The sequence below is a fragment of the Limulus polyphemus genome, unplaced genomic scaffold, assembly GCF_000517525.1.
Source record: "Limulus polyphemus unplaced genomic scaffold, Limulus_polyphemus-2.1.2 Scaffold31, whole genome shotgun sequence".
Classification (NCBI taxonomy): domain Eukaryota; kingdom Metazoa; phylum Arthropoda; class Merostomata; order Xiphosura; family Limulidae; genus Limulus; species Limulus polyphemus.
Window position 1 is genome coordinate 154,443 of NW_013665641.1, and position 11,642 is coordinate 166,084.

Genomic DNA, 11,642 nt, shown 5'->3' on the forward strand with positions numbered 1-11,642 from the left:
GTTTTAGTGGCAAAGAGCTGCTGTAACTTTTACTCATTGCTGCTGTGTCTTACTTTCTGAATTTATGAAGAACAGAAAATGTTATGCCGGACTTTTAAACAGACAGCTTCTGCTTTGCTTGTTTTTGAGAGTGCTGATGTCTCAATTTCTGTGAAGAAAGCTTCAGTTTAAAGATTGAAATGTTGTCCAACTCAAAAGATGCTATCTAAAATGTAAATGACATGAGAAGAGATGTGTCAGTTCTTAATCTATATCAGTTATGATAGATAATACATTTGAAAGTTATTAGTTTGTTATTATTGACTTTAAGCTGCATTAGATTGTTAGCAGGCAAAAAAACATTCATGTAGTGATACTATTATTCAAAAATATATGAAGCTTATCTAGAGGTCCAAAACTAAAGGGTGATTTTGTGCAACAAAAAGCAAGATACTAATTCAATAAATATTGTAGTTTCCTGTTTACTGTAACTAACTTTTTAAATTGTTTAAAAACTCAAATTTATTTAGACTTGACAAGATCAGCATCAACACTGACCTTTGTTAATGTTTACATTTTTCTATACCGAAAATGTATTTCCAATAATACTTACCTCCTCTCACACTTTATCTTTATCCTGAAGAAAGGTTCTCTTCTTTGCCCATCTAAGCAATGTTATGAATTCTACCTCACTTGCTCCAGTCTTGATACCCCACTATATTGCCACTAGTGATTTTAATCTTGTGACTCTCTCCACCTACGTCAATGTGCCCTCTATACCTGATTCATATATAAGCTCCATATTATTCTTATTCGCTTTTTCAAGACCGGCAGTATTATCAGACCCAAACATGGGCTACTGTGGGGAGGAAGGGCAGGATAGTGTGAGAGGAGGTAAATATTGTTGGAAATACATTTTCAATATATGAAAATATAAACTTCCAAAACACACTTTAGCTCGATTCCCCTGAATCAACAGTAGGATTTCATCTGCATTCACAATTTCATGGTAACAAGTCATGAACCATGGACCTTCAGGTTCACAATATTGCATACTGGGCCACATCTGAACTATAACTCAACTAATTCATGTACGTGTATGTAAAAATTTCTATGCAGTAAAACCACTAGCCAATAACATAATTTCAAATGTATTTAAATGAAAATAGAAATTACAGATGCCAGGTGTGCCTGGTTAAGTATTGTATGTATTATGTATACAAATTCCATGCATATTATCTTGTCTATCAAACAATTTTTTTTTCTTTTTATATAGACAATGAATATTTCATTTAAGTGATATGGTAAGATGCATGGATCAAGGTAGAATCATTACTTTCTTTACACATGTCATTCTACTGTGAACACCACACCCTATCTTGATCAAGACTACATGTACACACCCTTTACTGTATGTGGGCCATGCATACATGAATGTCTAGTTGGATGAAATACACAAAGTATGGCAGAACTTTTGCTTATACAGTCATATAAAGCCAGACACACATAAAAAAGAAATTAAATATAACAGTTCTAGTACCACAGTTGTCTCACTAGCTAATTAAATGTCTAAAAATCTTATCACATTCAGAAAGTTTTGAAAACATTAAAAAGTAGGGCAAAAACAATTTTGTTAAAACTATACAGTTAATGGCAAGTAAAACTCATGAACAGTTTGCATAAATAAAAAATTATTAAATGTATTATGGGTTGCATTTACATGGTACACTGTTTAAAATATACAACATTTTGTTAGACAATGAATTTTTACATAGCTAATAAGTATTTTCCTTACTTCTGAAACAGCCTTCTAGGAAAATTGTCCAGAAACATAAGCTATCATGAACAGAGAAATTTGAAATTTCATTAGCAAAGAAAAAAATCATAATAGCATATTACTTATTATTTAACAACATAGTTACTTGAATATAGGGTGACTTAAACAAAACTCTCAGTGTTGAGTTTAAATATACAACACATTTAACCATATTTCTTAAAATTTTAACTAACTAGTTCTCTGGGATTATAAATTTATTGGTTACTATTTTGTAATTTGATATACAAAGCAACAAAAATGTGGAATACACCCAGCTCGTAACCAAGAAAGTATCTATGAGAGTAACCATACTATGATTTTTGAAAATGTATGCAAGTCTTTACAAAATTTTGCATACTATTAGTAAACATTACAATTATTTCATACACAAAATATCAGGTTTTTGAATCATGTTTTAAGATTTTTTAATAAAGGTTTGCTCATGAATTTTTTCTTTCAGAATGTTGACTATTCAACGTGCAAAGTAATTTTAATTTTAAGATTTAAAAATTTGTCAAGTTTCATTTGTGTAATCTCTATATCCTACTAGATAATTATCAAACTTTTTGTAAATAAAACTTTATATTTAATCTGTTATTTTACCAATATCAACTCTATATGGTGTTGATCAATTTAACCAACCTGATAACCATCATACAAATTAGGAAATAAATTTAAATTACCTTTATTGTTCTAGAATAACCGCAAATTGTAATAGGAAACCACAAATGTTTATTCTAAATAGCTTAAGTCTCATAACAGCATAAATCTATATATGTTTAGTAACTTTTGTTTTATTGACCTTTGAACTATGTCTGACTAAAAATACCCCGACAGAAGTTGAAAATTACATGGTGCATGTGCATCGACATGACCATATAAAACAGCATAATGCAGAAGCTTCTGGCACGTATACCCCCATGAATATTTTTATTATTTTTCTTTCGTTATTTTACCACTTTCTATTTTTATGATTTTAGTTACCTTTATAATAATAAAAAGTGAAATCAAATTAAAAATAAAAAAAACTTGTAATTAAATATCAAACATTTTCAGTAAAGCTTTATATTTCATTTGTTATTTTTTTGTGCTGTAACATTATACTTATTTCTCTAGGTTGTAGGTAAGTAATCAAAGTATAACAAAAATAAAGGTTGCAAAATATAATGTATAGTATTGTTAGTAGTGATTATGACTTATGGTCAGAGTTTACACTCTCACCTATTCACTCTTATTTTCTGTAGTTATTTTATTGCTAGTAGATGAGTTAGAAATTAGAAAAAATAAATTGAATAGTACTCTGTTCTTTTCAGTACGAACAGTAAAGCAAATCTCCTGAGAGTGTCTTCTAATCTTTTTATACCTATTTCCTATTGTTATTCTACTGACAGCAGCTGAAGTAGAAACCTGCCGAATATAAAGCAATGAATCACTGTTTCTGTTTAGGTGTAATCGTACTTTGCCACCATCAATATTAAATAAGTTTATGCATCATAACTCCCAGAATTTTCCCTGCTTATAATAGGATATAATCTTGTTGACAGTATAATGGTTACAACGACAATTGTCTAAAGTATTATAAAATGTTTATGACTTTGTAGAAAGTCTGGGCCAAGCCAATAAGTAAAAAAAAAGCAGAAATATCCTACAAAAACTATTCAAATTGCGGCTCTAAAAACACACTGGGATAGAATTTGCCAGTTTATTTAAAATACGGTGGTTGCAACAAGAATTGTCTAAAGTACTTTATAAAAGTGAGAGAAAATATTTATGATATGGCTCTGTACAACGTATAAAGATGTATCCTACCCAATAAACTTGCTAGTTATCTTACTTGGTGGTCAGGGTTTAGCATTGGTATAGGTATAAATGTTTATATGGACATCCTGTTTCCTATATTACTATGCTTACACAGTAACCAATAAATGTGTAGTTTCCAGTAATACAAATAAGGTTTGTCTTGGTTGGGCTAGTATTCTTGGCTTAGCCTTCTTCATTGTAACTTGAGAAACAAATTATTCACCAGCAAAATGCAAGTTAAACTGGGTGTTTATGAAGTATTACCTGCAAGTAAGTAATCATCATTTATAACATACATGTAATGATATGCAACAGAAAATGTGTAATGAGTTCCTCCTAAATATGTCATTTTCTTTTGATGAAGAAGGCCTGTCAGAGGCATCTGAAGTTGAAAAAGTTTAAATTTTCTTTTTCAATGCCTTTGACAGAAGTTCTTCATAAAAGTCAATGGGTGAAAAATATGGAAACAGCTCTTCTTTATTCTGTCCCATGGACAGATCAGGATGTAGCTGGTGCAAGTTCACCAAGAGAAGATGGTCCTGAAGAATCACAACCACTGAAATGAGTTAAGACAGGGAGAAGAGGGGGGGGGGGCAGGGCTAGAGCCTCTATACAAACTACATTTATCAGAGGTGAACCTGTTTCCCGACAGATTCTGTTGATTTTTTAAACTTTTTTTTTTACAATAGAAATTATATAATTTATCATCAATGAGACAAATAGGGAGACTAGAGACAATGAAACTGTAATTTAAAAAACAAACTATGAAATGGACTAATGTTAATAGTGAAGACATTTTAGCCTACTTTGGTCTAACTACAGCTATGGGTCTCAAGCCTCTTACTTCTATTTCTGAGTACTGGTCTTCTTATCCTCTTTTTCATACTCCTGGGTTTACTAATATTTTATCTAGGGACAGGTTTTTTGCTATTCATAGATACTTACATTTCAGTAACAATATATACTAATGCTCCACTTAAAACTACTCCTAACTATGATAAACTTTTCAAAGTAAGACCTACCGTAGACCTTCTTCTGAAATCCTTTGTTTTTCACTTTTCTCCTAACAGAGAACTATCTATAGATGAGCAAATGTTAGACACAAAATGTAGAATTGGTTTCCTTCAGTACATGCCAAAGAAACCTGTCAAGTTGGGTATCAAGTTGTGGGTTCTGGCAGAAGCTGAGTGGATACTGTCTTAAATTTAAAATCTACACAGGCAAAGATGGGGGTCTTGCAGACAACGTTGTGATGAAACTGATGGCCAAATACAACAGACTAGGACACTGAGTTTTCATGGACAATTTTTACACTTCCCCTCGTTTATTTGACAAATTATTGTCTGTTGGATCCTATGCTTGTGGGACATGCAGAAAAGACAGGTTGTATTTCCCGCAGGAACTGGCAGCTACAAACTTATGCAAGGAAGAAACTCATTTTTTCAAAATGTGGAATTTTGATAGCTGTAAAATGGACTGACAAACGAGACATTTATGCCTTTTCCACTTTCCACTCTAGTAGTATGACAACTGTGACAAGAAAAGGAAGGGACACTGAGGTTACAAAACCTCAGTTGATTGTGGACTACAAGTTCATGAATGACCAACACATAAAATACTATTCTACTAGACAAAAGACAATAAAGTGGTATAAGAAACTGTTATTTATTCGACTTTTGGACATGAAAATTGTAAATGCTTACATACTGTACAAAATGCAGACCAACCAGACAACATTGTCCAGGAATGCTTTCAGAATGGATTTGGTCACTTGGCTTGTTCAGCCTCTACTTCAAAGCAGACCAGGTCCTTCTGGTATACCACTTTCAACGACAGTTCAGGACTCTTCAACTCTGAGATTAACTGTTGGAAGGCATTACCCCACACTTGTTGAGAAAGGTGAAAGGAAAAGATGCAGACTCTGTCTTACAAACAAGAAGATCCAAACGAAATGTAAACTGTGTAATGAGGTTTTAGTGTCAAACAGTTACAAGTTTCTGCAATTTCCTTTACCTCTGCTTCTAATTTTATTTTTTTGGTTTTTGTTAACAAAATAATTTTGCACAAGTTTTCACTGGACAGGAATATCTGGCCCATGTTAGTAAGAGGGACCTCTACCTATCACCTTGGAACACAACCAAAACCAGTACCCCCTGGGAATCAATATCTGGATGATGATATAAAGGTGGATAGCAATGTGGCAGTTCAACTCCAGTCTAGAACCAGGCAGCATTGAGAATGAATCATCCAGTCTGCAGTAGGAGGAGGATACCTGGGCCACTTACATGTAACGACTTGTGACTGGTCCAACTCCAACCAATACCCCACCCCACGGGAACCAACATCCGATCAGTGGTAGGAAAGAAGGTGCCCAGCTGGAGGGGTGAACCGCATTTTGGAAGAAATCATCATCAACCCATAACTAGGCAACATTTGGAATAGAACATCAGGTCTTCAATAGGAGGAGTGTCTACACTGGCAGAACATCACCACCCTACTCTCAACTGAGAGGAACCGAGCACACTCAGGAAGAATCTTCCATGGTCCACCACCCCAGGTGCAAGGAACTGGTAAGTGGTTAGGACTCCTGTACTCCACTGTAAGAAGGGGGAGGGGCATTGGAGTGTCCGGAGGAGCGCAGCACAGGAGACAGTTCAACAGGTGACTATAAAAACCTATTTTAATAAGCAAACCATTCCTGATCCAGTCAAAAGAAGGAATGACAGTAATCCCTTTCTGCTTTACTCATGTTAGCACATGAGTGTACAGTCTGGGTCAAACATATTTATGATGCAAAACACCATGAGGAAAAATGTACAAGTAGTCTTGCAGAACATCCCATCTCAATGGTGGGTATTATTGATTGCAATGGTCATACAGTGAGGAATTAAGAATAAGTATACCTGGTCACCCAACGCTTGCCAATAAGCAGGATGTGTACATGCAAGAAAGGCCCTTGTAAAGAAAAGTATAAAAAGAGCACTTACCCATTCATAAAGAAACAATGGAGCTCAACATGGCAAGAGAAGGTAGCTGATAATTGGTAGAGCACAAAATGGCCAGACGAGGAAGATAATGTGAAATAAATGTATAGGGAATGGTCACCTGCCAGCATGAACTATATCTACAAATGGATGATGGAATCGGGCAGCACGGGACATGGTAAGGTGATAGATTTGATGAGAGGAGATTTGGAATATACAATAACCATCTGGAGATTGGGAAAAATATGCCAGGCAAACAAGCTGGTGAATCCAACCCCTAAGGGCAATAACAGAAATATCATGGAAAGGGGTATCAATGAATGAACAAACTGGAACAGGAACCACAGAAGAGAGCAATGTGAGCCACATAACAGCAGAGAGCCCGGACAGGACAAAAGATGCAATCCCAATTGAAAAATGATAAATGTGAGAAATGGAAGGGAGGGAAATAGTAGAGAGGGTGGATACCAAAGAATCTTGTCAAAAGGGCCAGATAAGGAAGGTAGTCAGGTGCGAGAGAGTAGGACAAGACTAAGAAAAATTATGACAAGAAGACCAGTGGCAGTAGACATACAACTAATGTTGTTAAACTGACATGGAGGAAGGGTGAATGAAAAGGTTAGGTTAGGAATATATCACCAAAATAGTGGGATCAGAACCTCATAGAGACAGAAGAGAATCCAACTGCTGGAAGTCCAAAAATAGAAAAGGTAGACCTATGGAAAGCTACAACATGGTCTTTCAAATGTAAATGTAATGGCATAAGCCTGAATGTCTGGGGAGGTGGAGGAGAACAAAATATTGGCCCAAATATTTCTCACTTGAAAAGAAAGGGGAAGACAAAACTTAACATACAGATTCATTAATTCCAGGAAAGGTGAAGGAGGACCGGGCATTGACACAGGAGCTAAACGTAACCATGTAGCACAGGAAGGGGAGGGAAACAGGATGTCGAAATCTACATCCTCATGTTTAGGTACCCATGAACAAGGCATGAGAGGAGAATCTGAAGGCAGATTAGGAGCCCACATGAAGGTAGCCAACTCCCAACAATTGTGGACCTAAAGCCCACGGCAGTAAATATTTTATTTATTAAGTTTAACAGTAGGAAGCCCAGGAGTGGTAGAAGCTGTAGCTTGAAACTCAGAATCCATGTCAACGAAGAGTGGAAGTAAAAAAGTCCAAACAGAGAGCTCCAAAGAATCACATATTATAATAAAATACATATAATACTAATGTGTACTAACTAAAATGTCAGAACACATATGTAGCAAACATAAAGAAAAACTAAGTTCTCTTAAAAATTAAGGAAAGCACAAGCGAAAACCTCATCTGAACACTATGAGTGCTAATCGAGAAGTAAAGTAAAGTTACAGTATACATCTATTTATAATTAAATTTTTTTGTTTTATTGCCCTTTGAACCTTGTCTAACTACTATTGGTGCCATTATAAGTTGTAAATCACTTGGGAAATGTGCAGTTCATGTTACACTATCGAATTACATTACCCACAAGCTACTACGAGCTGCTCGCATGCATGTCTAAAGAAATATTTTTATTATTATTATTTACTTCATCTAATCTAACCTTAAATAACCTGAAAAAGATCCCTATTTTTACAATTTAGTTACTTTTATAATAATTAATAAAGAATAAATGGGAAAAACAGGAAATAAAGTACTTACCTGTCTTCTTTTTTTTTGCTGTAAACTGTCGAGGATACTTAACCCTACTTTTTTTTTTATACTAATGGTAGTAACACACAAAATAATTTTTATTTTATTAAATAATGCACTAAAGAACACAGAGTAAAATCATCCAAAAAGCAGACAATTTCCTATAATTATCACAATTCTTCTAGCTTTCTAACAATGTAACAACGTTCGTTAAAAATTCACCCAAACTAGTCGTTATCTTTCCTGTGTGAATGAAGCTTATACTAACAGATTTGTCTGTTTGTTTGAAGTTACGTACAAAGCTACATAATGGGCTATCTGTGCTCTGCCCACCACGGGTATCGAAACCCGGTTTCTAGTGTTGTAAGTCTGCAGACATACTGCTGTGGCACTGGAGGACGTACTAAAAGAGAAATTGACAATTCTCTGTTCAGAAAACAATGCAATATATTATGTCATTTGATAGATGAAAATTCAGAAAACAATGCAATATAATATATCATTTGATAGATGAAAATTCAGAAAACAATGCAATATAATATATCATTTGATAGATGAAAACCTTGGCTTTCTATTGGTTATAAATAAAATAGAATTAAATGTAAGAGCGAACTATTAACAAATCCTCAAAGAGAGGATGTACAGGCAGGTGTGGCAAGAGAGAGGTCTGATTTTCTATTTGATGGCTCTGTACACAAACAAAATTGAAAGCTATAAAAATTATGGTTTGTCTGAGTAATGACAATTTTATAGTAAGTACTTTACGCTGAATTTCGTACTTACTGGAGGGTTGATGAATAAAATAGAGAAGCCTACAGGAAATTTGTCACCTTTCTCAAACTAGAGAAATTCAGGATTTTTTAAATAGTGCCTTATAAAATTAAGAACTTAAAACTTATATACTATTAAAATATGGATTATTAGCTACGAAAGTAGTTTAATAAAATTTTGAATGTAAACCATTAAAACCTCATGACATGCACAGTAAATGATGCCCGAGCAGGTAGTGTTAAGAGAGATACCTTTTGGAATGTCTATAATGATAACGATGATAGCCATGGCTTCCTGATGATAATCGTCTACGCTTGTGGCGATGGCTACCTGAGCTTGTCTGAGAATCACAGCTAAGAGACCGAGAATGGCGACGTCTTCGTGAACGAGGCATCTAGGAAAGACAAACAAAACTACTTATTCTTTTTGCCAGAATGTAACTAGGTTTAAAAAAAAATCCCATCACTGGGTTTATTTAAGCTCTTATATGTCAGAAGCCAAAATGCAGAGAAAAAGTAAGTATTTTATCCATAAAATCTACTTCAACAAAGCTACATGTATTACAAATAACCACTTCTTCATGAAAGGAAAGATGAAAGAATATTAGTTTTAGTGTGAACCTGAATCTGAATTTAAAATCTAAAATTTTGTAAATTAATTTTCCATAGATGTACACTGAAATATCAAGTTTCATGCATTCATTGTTATTATCGGTTTAAAAGGAATCACTGAATGCTTAAAAAAAAGAAAGAATGGAAACTGAAATCTTGTTAATTAATATTCCATACAAGTACACTGTACTATGAAGTTACATGTATTCATCCATTAATTGTTGTTGTCAGTTTAAAAGAAATCATTGAATGCTTAAAACAAATATGAAAGAATGGAAACTAAAATTTAGTAAAAACATTCGTCTCTCAAACTACACACTTTTTCAACAACAACCAGTGATGCTCCTAAATATAACATCTCGCTCACCTAAAAATGTATTTCTAATAGATACTTACCTCTCTGCACACAGTAGCTATTCCTCATGCATCTGCCTATAAGATTTTGCACACGTCATTAGCCTTGAACTATGTGTTTGATGTGAAATATGCTAGTGCAAGTTGTAACCACCTTACGACAATAGCTCTACCAATAGGAGGATGACACATCCTCCTTGCACAGTAGATTCCCATGAGCACTTACACTCGAACATAACTTCATTCATTCTTCGATGAGGCAAGAATAATTTGCACCACTAGTGATGTGGGAAGGTGAGCACAAAAGTATCTCTTGAAAATACATTTTCAGGCAAGAAAAATGTTAACTTCTGAAACAATTCACTTACCTCTCTGCACACAGTAGCTAGAATCCCACACTGATGTGGTTGAGGTGCAGGTGCAATCATGAAAACTTAGAAGAGTTCCTTCTGAGAAGGCAACAGAAGGGAAAATCCATGGAATGCGACACCCGATAGTGAGGGATTACTAGAGGGGAAACACTTATAGGAGACTGAATCCATCTCATACAGGGTATACTCTTTGGTGGATGGAATTATGAAACAAGGAAGGAGGCAAAATGAGCCCATGTATCACCGGGATGGGTGAAAAAATACATGACCAACTCAACTTTTGAACACAACAGGCTGAATAGAGGTATAGTGTGACTAGGGCTATAACCAGATTGTATGTTTAATATATGTAGTGATGTACAAGTTACTCACCAAAGAGAACACCCGGCCCCATCGGGCTGGTCAATACTACTGGGGAACTGGAATATTATACTCTATTATAGGGACCCCTGCCCCATTTCAAACCACATTTTACTGCCCACTTGGACTCACATTTGGAGGAATTACACAATTAGTGAGGAACTCCCCAAGTTGACCACCAAGGGTCTCTTTTGCTCTACTCAAGGACTGGGAAGGAAGAGGAATTCACATTGGAGAGAGAGGTGCCAAGACTTGATTGGACCTAACCACCACAAAGGTCTTTTACTGAAGAAAGTTCAAAGGGTTACCATAAAACCTAATTTGAAAAGCTGGGATGTGCAAGCCCAGGAGATGGGCAATTTCTCCCTTAGTGCTGGCTTTTCCATGATACTCCATGGAAGGTATAGTCTGAAATGGAAAAACTCCATCTCAACAATGGGCACATTTGGAGCCAGTGGGTTTAATGCTTTCCAATACCCACGACTTGATGCAGATTTAGGGTGGGTTTCAAGAAGTGAATAAGATTAACGGTATTAACCCTTTCTATATGAGTCACAAGTGAAAGGCCATGTCATCTTGTTTGTTGACTCGCATTCAAAATTTTATTGAACTACTATTTCATGAATTTATATCAACAAGTTTGGTATCAAAGTGTAGATTATAATTCAAACTTTAGTATAATACATTATTTGATCTTTTAATTTGAAAGTAAATATTAAAAAAACACACCTAAACTTCAAATTTTGTGTATCATGTGGTATGTTGAATGCAGCACTGGTTCAAATTAGATGTTTGTTACGTCAAAATACAAAATATACATTTTGTACAAATTAAGAACTCAAACTACCGATACTGACAAGCTATAATATAAAATATGAATGTTTTATTATTTCTATTTCCTAAGAAATCGCTCCTGTAC